The sequence below is a fragment of the Ceratotherium simum genome, chromosome 11 (genome assembly GCF_057802395.1).
Source record: "Ceratotherium simum simum isolate JZ-2026a chromosome 11, ASM5780239v1, whole genome shotgun sequence".
Classification (NCBI taxonomy): Eukaryota; Metazoa; Chordata; class Mammalia; order Perissodactyla; family Rhinocerotidae; genus Ceratotherium; species Ceratotherium simum.
In genome coordinates this window covers 42,327,173-42,350,245 of record NC_141910.1, presented here as the reverse complement: position 1 = coordinate 42,350,245, position 23,073 = coordinate 42,327,173, and positions in this window count along the sequence as shown.

Sequence of the window (23,073 nt, the reverse complement as noted above, 5' to 3'; positions counted from 1 at the left end):
CAGCAGAATGAGCTTTGAGTAGTTATGCAGACTTGGAATTTGCCAGGGGAGTTGGATATGCTTTTTGAGGTTGCAAGAAACAGTGAAATGCTTGGGCATCTTTTGGTGATGAGTGTATATTGGAAAGGCAGAGAAAGAAATGAGAAAACAGGAAATTTTGTCAATAGCCAGGGATCAGGGTGAAGTGGACCCGTATTCAGTGCCGCTAGGGGTACAAAAGGAGTCACCTTATCTTCTCCTCAGAAGTCTTTCTCCAGACTTTTAAATCTGTATCTTCTTATTCCCTGTCATTGAGAAAACCCCTAGTTATTGGAGGATATGGAAAGCAATTCAATTGCATTATGATTGCTATTAATAATTAAAACTAGCCTTTGAGATTTACTTTGGTAAAGTAGTCATTACTGTGATATCATCAGCAATACAGTTTGATATCATTAATGCTTTATAATCATTATAATAATTGTCTGTGGTATTACTCTTAGCATAATTATTTTTATCCTAATAGGGCATTGACATTCCCTCTGCACACGACTGCCTGTTTTGTGTGCTTGGGGGTAGAGGGCATGAGAGGAAAGAGAGCTTTGGTTTTAATAGGGCTTCCTCTCTCTCCAGTTCCAGCTCATCTATGCTTCAGTGTTAACTGTTATGCTTTCATGTCAGTGAATGCTCCATCTAGTTTATTAAAACAGTAAGGTTAATTCATTTGGGGATTCTTTTAAATTGCGGTTGCTGGTCTTGGAATCCGAGACCATTTGGAACAAAAGGAAATCATATATTTTTGTGTCCCTGGGAGGTGAGGTGACTCACTGGTTCTGTACCATCTTCCCACACCTCCAGTAGTTACCAGAGCCAAGCCCTCCTTGTAAGTTTGCTGAATTGAATCTAAAGGTCGAGGATCTGAAAGAAGCAGCCCTGGGACACTATATTAATTTCATCCACGCCATTAAATCCTATTCCATATTTTTTAAATAATGTACTAATGCATTATTTAAAGGAAACCTTTAGAGAATCTTGTGTTATAGAACAGATGATTTTAGTAATTTAAATAAACCCTCCGCACCTTCCTCCAATCCATAGTTTATATACAGATTTTGGGTTGAAATCTTAGAATCTCATACATTAGATTTCCATAAAGTGGGGAGCACTTTTAACTTGAAACATTGCCCAACAGATGATTCTCTCCTTCAGGTCATTGACTTATTACATTTATCAATATTTTGGCAAAGGATCATACATTTTGAAGCTGAATGAAAACGGAACGTGTAGAGGTAGACTTTTTACATGCTAGATACTGAGATCCAATAAATCAAAGAGAAAATTATTCTTGATGATCAGTGAGGGTAAACTAGTTGACTTACACTACCTGCATTGAACCCAGCATGATTTCCCAATTTTTCTATCCTAGACACCCACAGGGGACCTGAAGTTTCTGTGTTCGTGGGTCAATGAGGAACATCATTTTCCCAAAGCCAGCTGTTTCTGAGAGGAAAGACAAACCACGTTAAATTTAGTTCTAGTCTCTCCAGCCTTGCTCTGATGGTCCTTCAGGCCTTGGCAGTGTAGGTCAGTGCCCACTAAGGTGCCATGGCATGGACTAGGTAGAGTCATGCACCTTTGTATAATTCCACTCAATTCCACTAGTTACCTGCCATCAAATCTGACTAGATCTATTCCTTAAGTCTTCATTATCATCTTCAAACTGGATCTTCCTTTCTCCCTAGACTATCTGATCTATTAAAAAAGCAGTTAGATTCAATAAACATTTACAAGGTTTTCGTTATGCAAATAATTGTGCGTAGAGATGGGGAAGTACAACATAAACATTTTTAAGACTTGGCACTTTCCTTTTTTGAATGATTGAACTTATGAAAACAAAAAAGAAAGAATTAGGCTTTTAAAAGGATCCTTTAACAAAAGGATCCCTTCTTTCATAGTCTATGGCCACTCCAAGAATGATATTCTCAAACTGGCTTTACCCTGAAAGTCAAAAGAGAAATGATATCAGCACTTTACCATAGGGTATTCTTTCCAAGGCTATCTGTCACATCTACTAGAGTAGCCACAGCTGTCAGAATAGGACTGTATAGGAAACTAATATATCAGAGAAACATTTTCTTTGAAAAAAGATGATGAATCTAATGGCCACCAGTAGGGTCAAACCAAGTCAGATGGGGAGGCAAAACTGTGGTGCTTTGAAATCTAAGGTGGTGAATTTTTGAGAAGATGTTCCACTAGAAAAAAAGATTGTGATTCCTGAGGCAGTCTTGGGGAGGAAGTGCAGTATACTTGGAGCAGGGTTGAGTTCGATTTCTGGCTCTACTGTTTAAGAACTCTGGGAAACTTAATCTCTTCATCCGTAAAATGGGGGTAATAATGCCCACCTAAGAGGGTTGTTGGAGATTAGGAGTAATATATGTAAAGTGCCTAGTGCAGAAATAGTCCCACATAATAATGATAACGATGATGACTATTGATAATATCAGGGAAAACTGCTGAAGCAGCTGACATCAGCACATCTGTTTCGCATGGATTTATGCTTGCCCTTTCCTGGAATTTGAATTGGATTTTCCCACAGGCACAATTTACTAGTTATCGCAGATAATCTCATTCCACTTCCCATTCCCAAGTTCCTCATGACTTATTCACACCAGCTTTGCCCGTCATAATGTTGTGTTTGGAATATAACCAATTCCACAGCCTTAAAAGTTGAAAGTTCACTCAATTAACCAATATTTATTGAGGCTCTGCTATGTGCGAGGTGCTGGTGATTCATTCATCAGTAAGACTATGACTTGGGCTCTCGCTTGTGGCACTTATAGCCTGGTAGAGGGAAAAGACACCAATCAAATAATCATCCAAGTCAAGTATAAAAATATAACCATAATAATTGCTATAAAGGGAGCTACATGTTGCTATGAAAGTTAATACCGTCTGGGGATGGGAGCTGGGATCCAGAGAAAGAGAAGTTATAAATTACTGGATATTTTCAAATTATTTGGTAACAGTAGAATTTCTGACATCAGTTACTATTTTGTGTGGTAATAAATAGGAGGAAAGGCAACGCATTCACTAAACAACATTCTCTTGACAACTGGTTGTGATGTCATCTGCTCTGTCAATTCTTAAGTAGACTTCTGAATAAAACTGCTACATCTTAAGAATGAAGTCACTAGTCCACTATCAGCATGGACCTTTCTCCTCAATTCTATGGAGAATCAGAGGACAGACTTATATTACTCTTGTTTCTAGGTGCATAACAAAGTATGGCCCAATGGCTGCTGCTTTCATTAAGGGAACTCCTAACAGCTGTACCACACTGCCTCCGTGATGCTTACTGGCTTTTTACTGAGTTAGCTTGGGAGAAGTGCAAAATGAACTTTGATTTCTTCAGCTTTAGTAACCTTAGCACTAAAGGTTAGATGTTTAGCATTGGAAAGTTTTTCAAAGGGCTTAGCTCTCTGATTCCTTCACTTAACATTATCATCACATTTTTTGGTGTTGACAGGCTTGCCTTTGTGTACCTTCTAGTTTATGAGAGCTCTTTTTCCTGCCTCTCTCTGTTTTCTTCCCTAGCACTTGCAGTGTCTTTTTATGCACAAATGTGGCTCCTTCAAGAGCTTTCTGCTAAAAAATCAGCAAAAGAGGGAGTGAAAATCCTTTGGCTTCTTTTAAACCCATGAAATTTTCAGACCCACAGCACTAGACAAGAAAAGCTAAGGTGGTCCGAGGCTAGCAGGCAGCCCACTTCAACTCTCCGCTGGCAGGGATTTGTGTTTGGTTCAGCGTTATATCACAGCATCTCGAAGAGTGCCTCTTATGTGGTAGGCGCTCAATAAATATTGGTTGAATATATTATTAACAAATAAATAATCTCCATATTTGACTTGATCATATGCTCATTGGCAAGTTTTACTTTTTTCTTTTGGGACAGTGAAGCTAGTTCTCAAAATATAACACTGCACAGAAATTTGCTCTTCTCTGTCTCGGCCACATTCTATTTTACTTGTTCACCTTCTTCATTGATCTTTATGTGTGAATCATGTTAGACTTTCCATCATCCTCGGTTGCTTTACCAACTCCCTGTTTTCTCATTACCCTCTAATTTCTCAAATTGAGCTGAAGCGGGGCGGCATTTCAGGCTGGCTTAACCAAGCTAGGAAGCTGGAGGGTATTGACTCGTAAATACCATGTTGCGAGCAAGAGTGAATGAGGCAGGAAGGTGCATAATCAGGATGCCACTGGCTGGAGAAAACTAGTCAGTCAGTGCCTTTGAAGACAGCTCTAGTTAAGCTTCAAGAGCAGCCACTGCTGTTAGTCTAATTACTATCAATGAGTGTGGCAACTCCCATGGTGAATCAGGCCTTGTTTCCCAGAATAACTGAGATTCTAATTGATAACATACAGAGAACACAAGCAAATCAGGAAGGAAAGAAGGCTATTAATTTTAAGTATAAACTACATTAAACAAAAATGAAGAGAAAGAAGTAACTCTATGCTCAGAATCAGCTTCTTCCTTTTATGGGTAATTTATTATATTTTAGGATTGTGCTAAGTGTTTTACATGCATTATCTCATGTAATCCTTTACCAATGCTATGGCATAGGATTATTGTGTGTCCTTTTAATTGGTAAGGAAACTGAGGATTAGAAAGTTTAAGTAGTGGACAATGGAACCAGGCAACCTAACTAAAAAAACCCCAAATTTTAGCCATTCTCCTATTCTGGGTACCTTATCTGGGTACCAGTCACAGCTACAGTAGTACTTTCCTCTCAATCGTTTCTTGTTGCTCGTTGAGGGTGATGTACTTGTATATATTTTTGGTTCTTTTGAATTCATAATTGCCTTTGAGTTTGACCTAAAACTTGGTACTCGGGCAAAAGAAGTACAAGCACATTTTTACTAGTTAACTTTGACTACCTTCCTCTTAATAATTTTGGGTAGAAAACAATAGCACTAAATTTAGAGGAAGGATAACTGGGTTTGAATGTAAACAGAGACACTAAGGTATTACATATGAAAATATCTTGAATTGTGCCTAGAATATAATGAGCAGGTTCATCCTTAAATGTACATACAAAAAAACCCACCTCAAATCTCTTTTCTTCCACATGTATCTCTTGGAAGGAGTAGAAATAAGAAGTAAGACTAGGAGAATGTGGAGGTAGTGGTAGGAGCAGGAAGGGAAGAGAAGAGAAACCAGGAGAACATACATCTGAAGAGGTGTGACTCCATGGTGGTAGGAGCCCACCAACCTTCTCTATAATCCTTTCACCTACTGCCCTCCCCAACTCCTGTCTTATCTAGACACAAACACAGATGAAACATGGATCTCTGTCTTCACCTGGAAATATTCACAGATTTAATTGTGAACTAAACTCCCAATGAGGGAGGGGCTGTGGAGAGTCCCATGTTTGTTCTTCCCTTTTGATCCGGTCCCGCACAGTCAAGAGGAAGAGAGAAAAGGGTGTTAAGTGGAGGAACTGAGGGACCAGAAGAGAGGAGAAACTCTGCCAACTTTTCCTTTGGCAAGATCAGTCCTAAATTAATCTTCAAATGCAGTGAGAGATGAGAAGCATTTTCTGGAAGTTTTAAATGCCACCAAGTGCTTGAGACTCTTTTTTGGGTATTTAAAAAGGCCATGAAAATCATGCCCACCTTTATTTGTCAAATATCTATTAGGTCGTAATGAGCTAGTTTAAATGTGGAAGCAAAGATTACAGACTTGTGTCTGACTCCAAAGTCCAAGCTGTTATGCACTCCTCTCTCCTCCATTCAGTCCTCTTCCTTGCTTTCAGGATGCCAGGCTGAAAGACTTGAGCTACTAGTCATGGGGCAGAGGGACAAGACTATTAAGAGTGCCAGGTGTGGTAGTCAATGCCTTCAGGGATGAAGACGGTCAAGTCCTGTGTACTTCACATTGCTCAGCATGCTCAGGGTCTTGCTATTAATAAAATGCTCTGGTTAACTGAGAGGTACTAGCTGCCCACAGATGGACTGCCAATTTTTGAAGAATGATACTACAATTAAACAAACTTAATTCAATTTTTCTTTGATGATAGCACTTGAGGATCATGCAATTAGTGCCTCTGTCGCATCATTATGAATATAAATTCTCATTGTACCAGCAAATGTGAAAGCAATGGCTCATGGAAACCTCATATTAAGAGAATGTCAATGAGCCAGTATTTACTCTCTGAGAGTAACTACCATTGTGTAGATACTGCTGGTGACAAAGGATGTGACTATTCTAGAGGGGATGGGCAGGGGAAGTGAAGACTCTTTTAATGTATACCATCTACCATCACTGAAATCCCACTTGAACTGATTTGTAAGCTAACAGCATTGACTTCAGCCATCTGTGCTCCTGGGTACTATCATAAGTTCTAAAGAAGATCCACTATCACCATACAGTGCCCTTTTAAGGTGCACACTTTGTGATTCAAATGTCTGGTTTTGAATCTATGCTGGTGCCGGCTCATTTAAGGGAGCATTCAAGTTTCCATTATAGCTGTGGTGAATTAAAATCTAATTGAATTCCATAGGTGTGTCTAACACACAGACGTGTTAGTGTGTCTAACGTGGAGAAGGCTTTATGTTGGTGAAGCAAAGGTACAGAGGTAAAGGATGAAAGTTGGTGCTTGGTAATCTAGGGGTTCCTGGTTGTAGGAATTCTCTTAACCTGGTTCAGTGAAGCTCTCAGCAGAGCCCGCTGCATTATAGATGGATGTGAACAAGCTTGTGATTGTGAAATATTGACTTTCCCTCTGTCTTAGTTCATGTTCACCTCAAAGCAGACCCTGCCAGTTTATTCGGGAAGTGAACCCAGAAATCGTAGCTGGGGAAGGTGGGACAGGGAAGGGAGAAGAGCCAATACGAGGTGTGTTGATGAGCAGGTCCCACTCTGGGCAGTTGAGGCGGATCCCACTGGGACCCTCTGAGGTGCTTTGTGGCACACATGCCAGAATTGCTCTACCAGAGGATGAGGAGTTGAGACATTTACTGACTCCCAGCCCCCATCAGTTGGGGATTGGCCCTGGAGTAGTCAACTCCATAGCACTTCCTGGTGCACTGAGGCTGAGCGGGCTCTCCGGATGCTCGAGAAAGCATTCAGACAGAGAAGAGGGAAGCAGGACCTATCAGCAGACTGGAAACCACCTACCCCAGTTGCTGGTGAACTCATCTCAGCCTGGGGGATTGTTGTTTATTTATGATAACAGTTACATGTGCTCACCACAGAAAGCTTGGAAAATAGAGAAAATAAAATTCCGTAATCCCACTTCTCAGAGATAACCACTGTCATTATTCCGGTGTATTTCCTAGCAAAAAATGATTTTCCATAGGGGTGTGTGTGTGTGTGTGTGTGTGTGTGTGTGTGTATTCTATATGTGTATATTGGTGGGGTTTTGCTTTGTTTTGTTTGAAATTTTACTTTGATGTTTTTCTTGCTGTTTCTCCACCATTCAAAGCAGCTCAATCCTTAGTATTTACTTGTCTCAGGGGGATTCGAAGAACTGAAAGTAGACAATAAGTGAGGTTAGTGCATCTTCTTGTCTTTTGTAAATCCCTAAGAATGTTGCAGAGATTATTCTAGAGGAAAAGGGGAAATCAGGGAGGTCCTGTGTCTTAGTCAGTTCAGTCTGCTGTGACAGAATACCATACACTGGGTGATTTATAAACAACAGAAATTTCTCACAGTTCTGGAGGCTGGAAGTCTGATCAGGATGCCAGCATGGTCAGGTTCTGGTGAGGGGTCTCTTTCAGGTTGCAGATTCCAGACCTCTAGTATCTTCACATGGCAGAGAGCAGAGAGCTCTCTTTTATGAGGGCACTAATGCCATTCATAAGAGCTCTGTCCCCATGACTTACTGACATCCCAAAGGCCCTATCTCCAAATACATCATGTTGGGGGTTAGGATTAAACATATAAATTTTGGGAGGGGACACAAGCATTCAGTCTATAGCACCCTGACAGTAGCAAAAGAGAAGAAAGAGATTCAACCCAAGACTGAAGGGAGGCTAGAGGCCTGAGATTCTCAGGTATATCAAGGCCCCTTCCAGTCTGTGGTTGTACCCTGGATGGGTGACCAGAGCTTAGAAGGGCAACTCCTTGATGCCCCAGAAAGGCTGGATCTGAGGCACAGGTGCTTTCAGCTTGGCCCCTGTTTCCAGGACCCCACATGAGGCACAAGAAAAGCAGATCCACCCTTCTGAAGGTCTTGAGCCTGCTGGAGTAGTGGCATCTGGGGATCGGGTAAGTGACCAGTGCAGACCAGTGATGATGACTGATGACCTAGGGGAGCTCCCTGATGGTTGGCTCTGCATAATGCTCTGGGACTTTTCCAAAACCCTAAGGAGAGGGACCCCCAGAAATGACTCATGTGAATTATCCCACCACCCCTGTGGATGTGGGCTTATAATTGGCTTTAGTTTGATTAAGAAATAAATAAAGCAAAGCGAGGATTTAAATTCTAGATTTCTGTTTTTTCCTTCTTACTTTCTCGTGGCCGCCTTGGCTTCTGGCTCCTGAGTCCAACCTACTGTCTCTGATACAGCTCATATTAACCCAGATATGCAACTCTTTCATAATTTTCCTCAAAAAATAAAAATCACTTATTCTATTTCATTTGATAACTTTACTAAAGACTTGGAGTCACAGGGAGAGATCACGTTATCCATCAGTCTCCTCTTTCTATGTCTCCCCTCTCCCCTTGTAGCAAGAATGGGCTCCTATGCTACACTTGCTCATTAGGCTGGTGTTTGTTCCAATTTGGTCTGTTCTGATTGCTTGTTAAATGCATTCTCCGCTCGTGATCATCCTTCTAAGAAGCAAAACAAATGTCTCTCCATTTTCCTTACAAGTTACTAATGACCTTTTGGAGCTTGATCATGTCCTGGGGAGTCTCATGTTCTTCCACAATTTCCTTAAAGAAATAGTTCTTCTAGATACAGACAGTGCTCTTCCTAAAAGGCATTCTGTTGAATAAAGTTGTATGTCATACGTAAAACAGCCTCTTCAAAAATTTTGAAGTTGAGTGATCGAGAGCATTATGGCAGAGACACCAAATCTCATTTCATTTTCCTCTTCTTGGGCACTCAGGGAGATAGTCTCTGGCTTCCCTGGTAGTTAGGTTGTGGTCATGTGATTAGTCTGAGCTATAAGCCATGAGCAGAAATGACACATGTCACTTCCAGGCTGAAGTATTTACAAACCAGTGTGCAGCTCTCCAGGTCTCTTTCTCTACCACTGTAACTGTGGAAGCTATGTGTTGAGATGGCAGAGCTATAAAATGTCAGCAACCTGGATCACAGTGTCACCTTCTGGAGCAATTGCCCTGGAGAATTGCTTGACTCAATTGGGCTTTGTGGTCTAATTGGGAAAGAAATAAACTTATTTTAGGCCACTAAGATTTGGAAGTTATTTTGTAGTGATAGCATATCCTAAATTAATGATTAAGCCTTAGTCTGATTAACATGACCAACTCTGGATTCAGGCTTACCAGGTTTCATTCCATGCCCGACCACCTTCTAGCTGTTTGACCTTAAAAAATTACTTAGTCTTATTAAGCTTCAGTTTCTTCATCTCTATAACATACTTGCTTTATAGAGTTGCAATGAGACAACCAATATGAGGTATTTAGAATACTGTCTGGCACATAGTAAATGTTCAAAAAGCAATAGCTTTTTGATGATAATTATGATGCATAATGAAGATTTAAAACTAAAACAAAGCTATTAGTATAAGCATATAAGTACTCCCAAGCAATTTCAATGTCCATGTTTTTTGTTTACATTTAGAACCAATTATTCATCTAAAGTAATAGCATTGGGAAAGTTGTTTGTTGAGTCAATATGTTTATTTACCAAGGGCAGTAATCAAATGTATAAGCGTTAGTTGCTCATATTTGTTGCCGCGGAGTTGCATGTAGCACTATTTCATGAATATTTTAATCTTTTGCAACTATGATTATATCTCTTTATTATTTCTAAGCTCGCCTATTTTTGCTCCTTTTTTTCTGTAAATCTGACTTGTTTTTTCACCAACTCCTCTGTCTATGAGCAGATGGCTAGTCATGCCTTTTTCATGTGTGTGCAGATGGCAATGCATCCCTGACTCTGTCCACCTACCTTCGTCTGTGCTGGTTGTAAGGGTGATGGGGAGGGTAGGTAAGAGGTTGGTGAGGAATGGGACAAGGTGATTCCCTATTTTAATACCTGAGAGGCTGGAAGTTTGCCAGTGACCTCAGTAAAATGAAGGAGACAATGAGATAGTTTTGTGTCTAGTGTGTGAGTGTGCCTTCTGGAGAATGGGATTTCAGGCAGGTCGGCACAGAGCAGTTTTGTCTTGAAGATTGTGGTGCTGGCACAACATTAAGGTGGAGACATCCTGTGGCCTTTTGGAAATGTAGAACTTGAATTTTGGAAAGAGGTGGCTCCCGTACTGAGGAGTTACTTACTTTAGAAGAGAAGTTAAACGCGAAGAGATTGAGAGTAGACCAAAAAAGATTCCTCAACTTAAGGGACGAAACAAGACTAAGAACCAATTAAGAGGATAGGAGGAACATCGTAAGAGGACATTGCTCTGAAAGCTAAGGAGCGAAAAGTTCCAAGGAGGGTGTCTGGCATATAGACACTAAATAATTAACTATTAAAATGAGTGGATGGAAGGGCATGCAACCATGCTAACCGGTACAGGTTATTGAAGGAGAACGCAATCGAATCAGCCTCTATTTTACATCCTTTTGTATTCATTTGTTTATTTTATTTCTGTTTGTTTGGTGTTTTCCCCCCACTTAGTTCTAATTTGTTTTACTTTGCTGCCTTAACTTATTTTGGAACAAAGTAAGATATTTATAAATAAAAGTGTTTTTTCCTAAGCATTTGGAAATTAGCAGGACTTGAAAAAAATAAAATATTTACTATTCTAACCTCACCAGGAGATTTCTACCCAAAAGAACATTATTACAAAGCTCTAAGTAAGCACATTGTCATAAAGACTGTACCCCAGATGCACTTGGATAGCAGTCATGATTACAAAAATAGATCTTCATTCATAAAATATTTCAATGTAGTTTCTATTCCAATGAATGATATAATAAAATTCCATAAGGGTTATATTTAATGCCATGTTAGGAAAAGATGAGTGTGGCTAACAAGTGACAATAGTGGTGACTTCTATATATATGTAATTATAAATCTCCATACAGAGATTTCTGGGGAAATCAGGGAGATGTGACTGCTTATCAAGAGCTTGGCAATTTTCCTTTCTAGATATTGAAGTTAGGATTCTGGTTTTGGCTGCTGTCAGTCCCAAATCTTTCCAACTCTCCACTTCGCAGGCTGCCTCTCCTGCCTTACCTTTGACTTAAAATTGAAGACCTTGCCTCCAGCCAAGGATCAGCCATTTCCATCCACCAGTGCACACGGGTGGTAGCTCCAGTGGGGTAGTGACTGAAGGCTGCAGAACGTGCAGCTCCACCACTGGAGGTGAAATGGTCATCTCTCTCCAGCTAGGGGCACCATGCATTTTGCTGCCAGAGGCCACTTTCTCTTCCTGAAGCCTTTTTGCTCCTTTGGCAGCCAGACCCAGAAGTGGAGTGAATTGGTAGTGAGCATGGGGTGGGAGGAGGGGGTGGGACCCTTTGAAAAGAGAAGCTCAGCTGCACCCCCAGAATCCCTAAGCATGAAGCTGTTCTCATTGACTTGGCTATTCCCATTTATCTCTGACGTAAACAGCGGGAAGATGGGCTGGAGAGCTCAAACGAGGCAAAGCATTTTCCTTTGACGGCAGTGACTGCATCTCCATGCCATTTTATGTTTCCAGAGTGGGATCGACAGATATCAGCTCAAATAAATTACTGTTTCTAATTCAACACATGAGTCAACGTTATTGCAAACAGATACGGTTGAGTAAGTGCAGGAGGTAAGGTGACATTAAAAGTATTTTATAAGTCTTCAAGATATATACTCCCATTTCATTTTTCCCCATTTTTGGGGGTGCGGGGAAACAGATAACATGTAGGAAAAGTATCCCAAATGAAAGAAAACTTGTTTGAGTTATTGCTAGTGCCAAACCATTCAAATTTCAGAAACTTGGATTCCCCAGGCTTTGCTTTCCTATGTTTTACAATTCACTTATAGCTGACACGATGCACACTCATATAATTTCAACAGATAAGATTTTTATTTTTAAAACCAAAATTACAAGTAAATATTGTATAACTAAACGACTCAAGCTGTAAGTTCCCCGAGTTCATTGTTAATGGGGCTTTGAATGTGATAACTGAGCAGCCTCTGTTACTATTTAATTTACAAAAATTTCTTAGCATTGGTAGTCGCTTACATGTTCATTTCATCCTGCTGTACTTAGTAAATAGCCTGTTTAGCTTTCACACAGTACTTTTGGAACTAATAAACCAATGTTATTACCTTGATGGATGTGCAGTTTCCCTTTTAATCTACGTGATTTGTTGCGGTGGCCTAATTGAAAACCTCTAACCACCAGGTTATTTAATTTGGCAAATGGCTCTCTTAATACCTCTTACAGGAAGTGTGTCTTCTCTAGAACATTTCACCTGAATTTTTTTTCTGACCTGTTCTCTGTGGACCTTTTGTTGGCTATCACACCTGTCACTTCGTGTTTGATCTACATTTTTTCAAGCTTTTAGAGTACTTTTCTTTAAATAAAAGCTATTAATAAATTTAGAGTTTTCATGAGTAAGCACAGCTCTATTTATCAATGTGAAAGAAGAGGAGAAAGACAGACTGGAATCTTTCTGTAGTGCCTAGGATGGTCTTGAAATCCCAAAGATTTTGAGTTAATCAGCTCCTTTTGGTTATATCGTCCAGGTTTTTGGATATTTTTTCTTCCTTTGCACTTCTCTTTTTAATTATTCTGTACCACTGTTAATCCCTGTGAATTCTGATAACAGAGTTGATTGTGTATGATTATCTGAGATAATCCAAATGGTAATATTATCGAAAGAATATATTTTGTGTTGGAATGTAATTTTGTGATTAAATTTGAATTTATGTATCTAGAATTCTGGGAATTCTCAGTATTTCCTCACAAATAATGATGTCACCAACACAGAAGAATCAGGAAACAGCCTGATTCGCCTATCTCACCATTCCTCCTCAGTACGTCCATTCTCTCTCATCTGTGCTGAGAGTAGATCGTACTGTTCTCAGAGATAATGCATAGAACCAATGCAGGTTCTAAATTATCTGTATTCATCTTCCTTTTGTCCCCATCCCCATCCCAACTCAACTTTTTGCTGGAATAGGAGAGAATATTAAATGTTTTTTCTTGACTATCTTGACTGATGGGCTAAAATGTCTATAGAAAATGTAACTATCAGGTTCCTGATTGCAGACAAACTGTCTTAACAAAAAGGACACTTGCCAGCAGGATACTGGGAGCGAGTCCCTGAAGTGATAGGACACTCAAGATCCAAGACTGGCAAGTGGACAGGAAACCAAGGGAGTCCTGGAGGGGGAGCAGCCAGCTACCCCGCCGGGGTCACGCTGTAAAGCCGCTTTGGTCTAAGTGCCACCACTCTTCCGCCACTTCTGATCCATTTGACCTCTCATTTTCCCTCTGCCTTGCTTACAGTTGCTCAAGATTTAGGGTCCCAGAAGTAAGCATCCCACTGACTGATCACAGGTCCTATGAGCTTCCATGGGAGGAACCTGCAGGAGCAGGCGGGTGTTAGAAATTACCCTTCCACAAAGCTCCACAGAGTGGAGTGTTCTCCCCAAAGAAAGATGGAGTGCTGATTGGAAGGGATATAGATAGGATGCAAGATAGTCACAAATAGGTAAGTTAACAAATAACTGATAAATCACTGCTGTATCAGTGAAGAATAAAGATAGAATTATCTTCAGGAGCAAAAGTCCGACAAATAGTACTTGAGCAAAACGTCTAAACTGTGCGCTTGGTGGTGTAGCCAGCAGCCTAGAAAGCAGATTCCTCATTCAGGGCTGATGCAAACTCAGTGCTGAGCCCAAACTGCATTCAAGGCAAGCGGAGAGGAATCCTAGCCACACATGCATGCAGGGTGTCAAGATTTCAGCCCACCCCTTTGAACCACCCATGCCACTGCTCCTGGGAATCAACAAAGAGGCAAAAGAGCCCCTTGCTCCATTTCAAAGCCCCAAGGCCTTCTCAGCAAGCCACAGATGAACTCTGTGAGGTCTGGCTTCCTACCATCTCAACTATCTTGCTTCCTATCACTGTTAACTTCGGGCATCCTCCAAAAGGCAATCCTCTCTAGACTTCTGTGCTTTCCAGCAGAACCAGATTAAGGAGCATGCCAGAATTCTTAGAAATGTTGGAAATGTGGGGCTAGTTAACTTAGATTTCCTTAAAGCGAATGCAAATTTGCCCCACTTCAGCTAGGATCCCCAGATAATAACCGTCAGTGAAAACATTTTTAAAATATATATATTTTTTATTTCTACCAATCTCATCTCTGTGCCTACACGTTATATCCATCAGCCTTAAGATCAGCCAGCTGGCACCTTGTGTCTCAGTTGGCTAGAAAAACGAAACAATGTATGGCATTGTTCCATGTACTGAAAATGAGTGATTTATTATTTAAAATTCAAATATTTTAATATGCTCTCCAAGAAATCCTCTGGTTTAGAAAATCATGAAGGAAAGTTGAAGAGGATGGAGGAGGAGGAAAATCATAGACAAATAGGAAATTTTTCTGACATGAAAGGAAGGAGAATAAAAGTTGTGCTTGTTTTGAGCAAGTCTCTCTAATGATGATTCAGAAAATGGGAGAAAGAGCCCCTGCTCTTATCTGCTGTAGTCACTGTGGCATTGTCCACGCCATAATGATTCCAGGACATCTGGTGGTTCTCCGCTTCCATACATCCCATGGGGAATGGGGATCATTTCTATGTCTAGGAACCCTGGTGCTGAGGTCCTGTCTCCACCAGGGTGCACCTGGCCATTGCTTCATCCATGTTCACAGGTGAGTGAAAGGTTCCTGGTAGATGCCAGAATGCATAGATCTTCCACTCCACCTTCCAGGCTCCAAGAATCTCCTCTTAGTCTGGAGGAAATCACTCTATCTTCATGCTTTCCTTCAAGAACCCTTTCTCTTTAAAATCTTGCAAGTCACCTGGCAAAATCTCTACAAAGAATTTAGACTTTGGGAAACAAAATCCGGGAAGGATTGGGTTGTGCAGCCAGCACTACTTCCTGCCCTTCCACGTCTCTCTCAAGGTGGGCAGCACTGAGCCTGCAAATGGGATAGCAGACAGCCTATCAGCCGTGGCTCCCTTAAGATATCCACGTCATAATCCTTGGGCCCTGTGAACTACAGAACTAAGTGATAAATTTGCATTGTGTTGTCACTAAGTTTGCGGTAATTTGTTATAGTAGCGATAGAAAAATAATATACAACCCATATATTTTCTTCCTGAGTTTGGAGCCATCTTTGAAATGAGACACAAGAGACGGAGGATGGAGATAAAAAATGTAAGCTTTGCTACTGAGGAAGGTGATTTGAGAAAGTGGCTTTTTATTTGTGTTCACTGTGGACTTCCTAATACTTTACCCCTGAGGTAGGAAGTCTTACGCAGCCAGCCCCTGGCAGAGCTCCACTAACTCATTCTCCAGGAACCTATTCCAGAGACCCTTGCCTTTGGCAGAGAGCAGATAATGTGCACATGTTGAGGGCAGAAAGAACCAAAGAGGGAGCAAACTCAGAAGTCACTAAGCCACACACATACTGTGACTTCTCCCAAGCTCACCAATTAGACATGTCACTCTCCCCTGGGGAGGGGAGAGTAAAGGAACCAGGAATGCTGAAGTGTTCTTCTAGCAGAGGTCCCTCAATAAGGAACATGAGGGCAGGGAGGCAGAGGTCTCTCATCTAATACCTGCTACCTACCTTAATTGGTGAGGAGAAGGAGAAAACAGAGGGAGAAACTTTATATCTCAAAAATTGTCCTTCCACATGCTTAATGTGTGTAATAACTTCCCATATTTTGAACTTAAAAATAAAATTTTTATCAATAGAATATCAGATTTCCCCTAATCTCTTTAAATAAACATTGAACAAATATTTAAAGAATATTTGAAAGGGATTTGAAAGGGCATTTGAAAGGGCATCGAATCATTACTCTTCCTCCGTACAGGATCTGGAAGACCCTTGAGTCTGTGCAGTGATTTCTAATGCAAAGCACCTTCTTACCCTTTGTATGTAGCTAGCAAACTAAGGGTTATTTTTTGAAAAGTATGGTTCATAAGTCCATCCATTTTTAATGTAGTTTAGATTAAATCATTTCCTGAGGGTTTCATTTTTACTGCTGGTTTCATTGGCAATTGGCAAATTTGTCCTTATATTAAACTATGTAAAAACAATTCTAAAGAAATTGGCTCCAAAGGCCATTTTAATATTTTTCTTATGGGAGGAAATTATTGGCCACATTTAACAAATCAACATCTCCGCTTAATATACGTCTCCAATGTTACCTTTGGAGCATTTTAAAGAATAGAAACCAGAAAAATCTCTTGAGTATGCTATATAGAGCTCCTTTTAGCCTCTTAGAAATGACAGAGAATAGGAGGGAGGAGGGATGGGAAAGAGAGAAAGAAAAAAGAAAGTGTAGAAGGATAAAGAGATTATTTTTAGGATAAAGAGATTATTTTTCTTTATATTTTTATTAGTTTGCCAAATATCTTAACCTGACATTCTAAATCCACTTTCAAAATATCGTGGAACTTTACCAATAGATGGATTTTCAGAAAAGTCTGGGTATCGGAGGTGGTAGAGGGACTGATAAATCTTTCCTTGAGGCTTCAGGCTGACCATAGGCAAGTTTAGGGGCTATTGCCAAGGCTAGGGATCAATTTTGAGCTGTGACTTCAGGGGAATCATCTATGAGCAGATTTCCCCTGAATAGCTCTGTCATGAACCTATCACAGTGCCAGGAATTTTGCAATTATTTATTTCTCTAGGCTTAAGAGATTGTGTACTTAGGAGTCTTCTATGAAAATGCAGTTTTTCCCTGTGAGGTCTGAGGCACACATACCCCACTTACATGTTAGGAACACTAATTAATCAAATACCTATCCTTAAGGGAAAGAAACACAGGGAAGGGCATTTTGATGGATAAGACCAGCATACAATACTTCTTTGGATGCAAGCAAAATAAAATTATCTTTATTAATAATAACTTATTAGAAGGACACTGGTGGTGCTCAGCCTCAAAGGAAGAGGCAGCCAATCAGTCCTTAAAAAGGACAGTAACCAGGGCAGATCTGAGAGCTTAGGCAAGATGATTACCTCCTCATGCCTCAGTTTCCTCATTTGGAGACTTGGAGATAAATATAGCGCTAACTTCATAAAGTTGTTATAAGGATCAAATGAGTTAATACTTGTGAAATGCTTAGAACAGTGGCTAGTACTTAGAGCTCAATAAAAGTTCTCTCTTAGCCTGAATGCAGAAAAGCCTCACAGGCTGCCAGTGGAAAGACTCTGGTTAACAGAGAAATGACAGTGGCTTGGGCTGGGGAGATAGTGGTGGAGGTGATGAAAAATAATCAGACTCTGGACTCATATAGAAGGGAGAATACCAACTGTATTTGCTAATGGATTAGATGTGAAGTCTGTGAAAAAGAGAGATATAAAGAATGATGTCATGGTTTTGGACCAGAGCAAATGGAATATTGCAAGTTGCCATTTATTGAGATGGAGAAGATTGGGGCAGATAAAGAGTCTGTTTTTAGACTTGATAAGTTTAAGATGCCTATAAGACTTCTAAGGCTCCATGTCAAGGTCAGCTGAATATAAGAGTCTGGTGTTAACTAGAGACGCCCAGGCTTGAGTGGTAAATATAGAACAAGAATACATGTGGAAGCTAAAATAATTATTTCCTAGATACTTGCAAGGGTATAGCTGATATTAATGAATTTCCTCTAACATTACTCATTCTGTATTCTTTTTGCCTCCAGCCAAAGCTTCAACTGATGCAGTTTCTTTGTCTAATGAGTTGATCCAAACTTTTATTCCAGAGGTTTCTGGGCCTTTGGTAGAACTGTCTGTAGTACATTTTCTGGAGCCCTCCATTAGCATCCTGTTGGACATTGCAGATCAAAGCGGTACACAGATGGTCCTCCTGGTTGGACAGGTCTTGTGCAAAATGGGGCCACATGAAAGAACTTTGAGGAAGAGGTGCCAGGAGTGGGGAAAGGGTGAGGAAGACGAAAAGGGAATGTTCTAAAGTCAGGTTTTATTTGCTCTATTGATCGCTACTCAGTGTCTTTCTCCAGGGAACTGAAACAATCTCACACTACACCCAGCATTATTTTCCTCTCCCCACCCCTCATGCTCAGTGGGAGACCCAGCTGAGGGAATTGCAGATAGACCTTCCTCAGCCCTCCTCCACTTCAGCACACAAGGTCAAAGCGAGTTGTGCTTGGACTCTTCTGCTATTAATTTTCATTACCCAAACAGTCATTAAATGAAACTCAGCCCAGGTTCTTTTTCTGTTCAGTTTTTATTGCCACCACCTGACTAATTATTAAAAAGCAAGCAAGCATCAATTAGCTCCAGACACATACATGACAATTATGCAGCGGAGACACGACAGGGTTGAACAACACATCCCCCTGGGGTGCATAATAATCTGGCAGAGACCGGAGCTCTACGTATAAGCAACAAATGCGTCTAATTGACTTCCTAGGAAATGAGGTCCTCATGTCAAAACATCTGGGTATAATTTTCTGGGCATTTAAACAACTCTCTGGCTCTGGAGAGGCATAGAGGAGGCCCTGGGCTGCATCTTGACTGGGTTTATACCATCTCCTGGCACTTTATCCTTACTCCCTGCTACTTCTTGCCATGGATGCCCTTCTCTTTAGCTCTTGGTCAAACCCAGCTGCTACGGTTTGAAGCAATGGGCTTTTCTCCCCACATGTCATCACCCAGTCTTCTGCCACACTGAATTTCTGGCCATTCCATGGAGAGGACAGAAGGGTCAGATTAGGCACTTTACACATGTTCTTTGCCCCTTGTTTTGCTAAAAATGTGCGCTTATCCTTCAACTCCTGGCCTAAATGTCACTGACTTAATGTGGCTTTTACTGACTGCCTCCAAGCAGTTCGCTGTTTTGTACTTCGTTTTCCCACTTCCTATCTCTGGAATAGTACTTAACAGATTTATGCTGTAATTTAACTGTTTACACATCTGTCTTTTTGACTAGCATGTGAGCTGCTTGATTTTAGGGAATGTGTGGTTCTGATTTTGAGGTCTAAGATCCCAGTTCGGGAGCCATTCAGTGAAGTTTTGTAGCATTAATGAATTAATCTTTCTTGCTCAACTAAAATAATTAGGTTAGAAAATGCGACAAGTTTTTAGTCAACAGTTGGTATTATTTTCCTGTCGTCAATTGCCCACTAATAAGAAATATTGGTAGATTTTATAACCTCCCCAGGCTTGCACCTGGAATATACGATAGAGTAGTGGTTCTCTATACGTGGTCAGAGGACCATGAGAATCACCTGGAGGGCTTGAGGATGCAGATTCCTGAGTCCTACTTCAGACTACGGAATCAGATCCTTAGAAAGTGGGGGCTGGGAGTCTGGATGTTCAAAAAGTTCCCTCAGTGAGTCTTATAGACACATAAGTTTGAAAGCCACTGTGGTAGAGAGAAGAAGGGAGAGGGAGATAAGATGTTCCTTCATAAATGCAGCCAGGATGCCCTATGGTATAAAACCATGAGAGGCCAGAAATTATTGAGGGAGGTGAAACTGTACCCCACCCTGTGATAGAAGAGGGGGACCCTTTTATCCTCAACCTCTCTTACCTGCATTCTCTCTTCCCTTCAACCCTGACACGCTGCACATATCCTCAGGCTTATGTGCTTCATAAAATTTTTCATGAGTGCCCCCAATAAAGTTATACTTCTGGGGTTCTGGGGGAGTAATCTAAAGCAGCCTCCTGGAAAAAACAATATTTCTTTAAAGTCTTCAATTTTATCTTAAATATTCATGTAGATTATGCATTCTACTCTATAATATATATACTTGTTTTAAAATAAAAATGTTTTAAAGCCCTAACTATTGAATAAAATTTAAGCTCCAGAAGGTTGTACCGTTGGTCATTTGCCATAACTGTAGTTACCGTTTTATCCATTTGAGAAGGTAACATCTTAAAATATCAGTGGATACGGATTCTGGTAGGAGGAAAAATAGAATTATAAAACTAGTGTAGCTGTAGACAGAAAAAGAGGAACGATCTACTAATTGCTTCAAATTGTCTTTGGAATCAGAACCAATTTACTAGCTATACAATCTTGGGCAAATGACATTACCTCTCTGAACCTCTGGTCTTTTGCCCATCAAATGAAAATAAACTATCAACCTTTCAGCAATGGTTGTAAGGAATAGAGATAATGACTGTAAAAGCAATGGTCCATAATAGGATCTCAAAAATAGCAGCTGTTGATCAACTTTTGATCTTCTGGCCATGACATAATAACTGCCACCTGACTAGCCTTCCCACAGTAAACAACCTGAAAACAATTCTTCCCAAACAATTATGTCTTAGTTGCTGTTGATAGTAATGTCATCAGTGGATGAGCACTTTTCATGTAGAAGCAGAATTTTGTTTGGGATGCTTTAACTCACAGCAAAGAAGTGAAGGTAATTTCAGATTCATTTTTGGATTGTTCATCCAGCTAACAGAATAGGAAAGCAGATAAGAATTCAGAGACAAAATCTGTCCAGTCCCAAGATGTATGCAAGCTAGTTTGGACTTTCCTTGTTGGAAAAAAGTGCAAAAAAGGTGGAGAAAGTAAGAAAGCTGAGAGTATTTTAATGAAGATTAGAGATGATCTTCCTAATTCTTGAATCTGCTGCTTTAGGTCAGGAGAAGGCAATATTGTAATAGAAGATAATGGCTGCTGAGCTCAACTGAATCATCGTACCATGATGTCATTATTATGAGTTCAATACTCAGCTGGGCACATTAGCTCTTATGCTTTATTATGAGCTGCTCATTATATATCTACCCTGGCCTGTTGGCCATAAATGAATGTTATTGGTTACAAGAAAAACAGGTAATATAGTATGGATAGAACAGCAACATCCATGAACTATAAATGGCAAGGCATACTGATCTTTTGCTAAAAAACAAAAACATCATCAAAAAACAAAGAAAGCAAGCCAATACCTATGGCGAATTAGGCTTGTTAAAATACACCATTCACTTAGCACTCTTCACAAGAGATAAGAGATGGAAGCAACCCAGATGTCCATCAGCAGATGAATGGATAACCAGATGTGTTTTATACATACAACGGAATGTTATTCAACCTTAAAAAGGAAGGAACTCCTTTCACAAGCTACAATATGGATGACGTTGAAGACGTTATGCTAAGGGAAATAAGTCTGTTCACAAAACGTCAAATATTGTATGATTCACTTATATAAGGTAACTAAAGTAGGCAAATTCATAAAAACAGAAAGTAGAATGTTGGTTACCAGAGACTGGGGGAAGGAGGTGTTGTTTAATGGGTATAGTTTCAGTTTTGCAAGATAAAAAAATTCTGGAGATCTGTTTCACAGCAATGTGAAAATACTTAACACTACTGAACTGTACACTTAAAAATGGTTAAGATGGTAAATTTCATATTAGGTGTTTTTTACCACAATAAAAAAGGAAATGTGTGTGTGTTTGTGTAAAATTCACTTAAAACTTACAACAATCCTGTGAAGACAGACATTATTAAACCACTGTAAAAGTGTGGAAATTAGGTTCAGAGAAATAAAGTGATTTGTCCAAAGTCACCCAGCTGTGTTCATAGCACAATAAAGATTTAAACTCAGCCATCTGACTCCAAAACCAATGCCCCTCCTATTCATGCTGCTCCGGAAGAGTGGACAAGCTGCTCACAGCAGTGTTTGGCTGCTTAGAGGTCCCTACACCAGGAGGAAGTGCTCCTTGCTTAAATTCCTTTGTGTGTATCCAGTTTTCTCCTTCTCCTTGAAAGACACTTCTTGGTACATCTCATCTGGGAGTGATTTTGCAAGCTTATGGGTTTTTAAACTTGGTAATATCTTCAAGCATGTCATCCAAAGATTTCCACCTCTGTTTCATGTGATTCGGGTGACAGGGTAAGTGGGGCCTCCACTCAGTGTTTCCTGGAAAAGATCTGTTTCTACCTATTTAATATACTGGAATTCTATGCTAAGATTTCATTTACTAAAAGTAAAAAGTGTGCTGTTGCTAGGAAATTAATCTATTCCAATCACCTATCCGTGGGGAGACTGGGGCCCAGAGTGACTTACCAGGGGAACAGCTAGTGAGTGGTAACGCTAAGAAGAGAAATCAGACCTCTTTCATAATTTCTAATTTAGTTTGCTGCTCTCTGAGACTCTGCTTGCTAAACGCTTGTAGCCCTTTGGCTACAAATGTGGCCCTATCTCAATCTTTTCATCCTGATTTTTGTGTATGTGTTTTATTTTATTTATTTATTTATTTTTAATTTTTTGTTTATTGCAGTAACATTGGTTTATAACATTGTAAAAATTTCAGGTGTACATCATTGTACTTCTATTTCTGCATAGATTACATCATGTTCACCACCAAAATACTAATTACAACCTATCACCACACACATGTACCGAATTATCCCTTTCACCCTCCTCCCTCCCCCCTTCCCCTCTGGTAACCACCAATCCAATCTCTGTCCCTATGTGTTTGTTTATTGTTGTTATTATCTACCACTTAATGAAGGAAATCATGCGGTATTTGACCTTCTCCCTCTGACTTATTTCACTTTGCATTATACCTTCAATGTCCATCCACGATGTCACAAATGGCTGGATTTCATCGTTTCTTATGGCTGAGTAGTATTCCATTGTGTATATATACCACATCTTCTTTATCCATTCGTCCCTTGATGGGCACTTAGGTTGCTTCCAAGTCTTGGCTATTGTGAATAACGCTGCAATGAACACAGGGGTGCATGTACCTTTACAAATTGGTGTTTTCAAGTTCTTTGGGTAAATACCCAGCAGTGGGATGGCTGGATCATATGGTAGTTCTATCC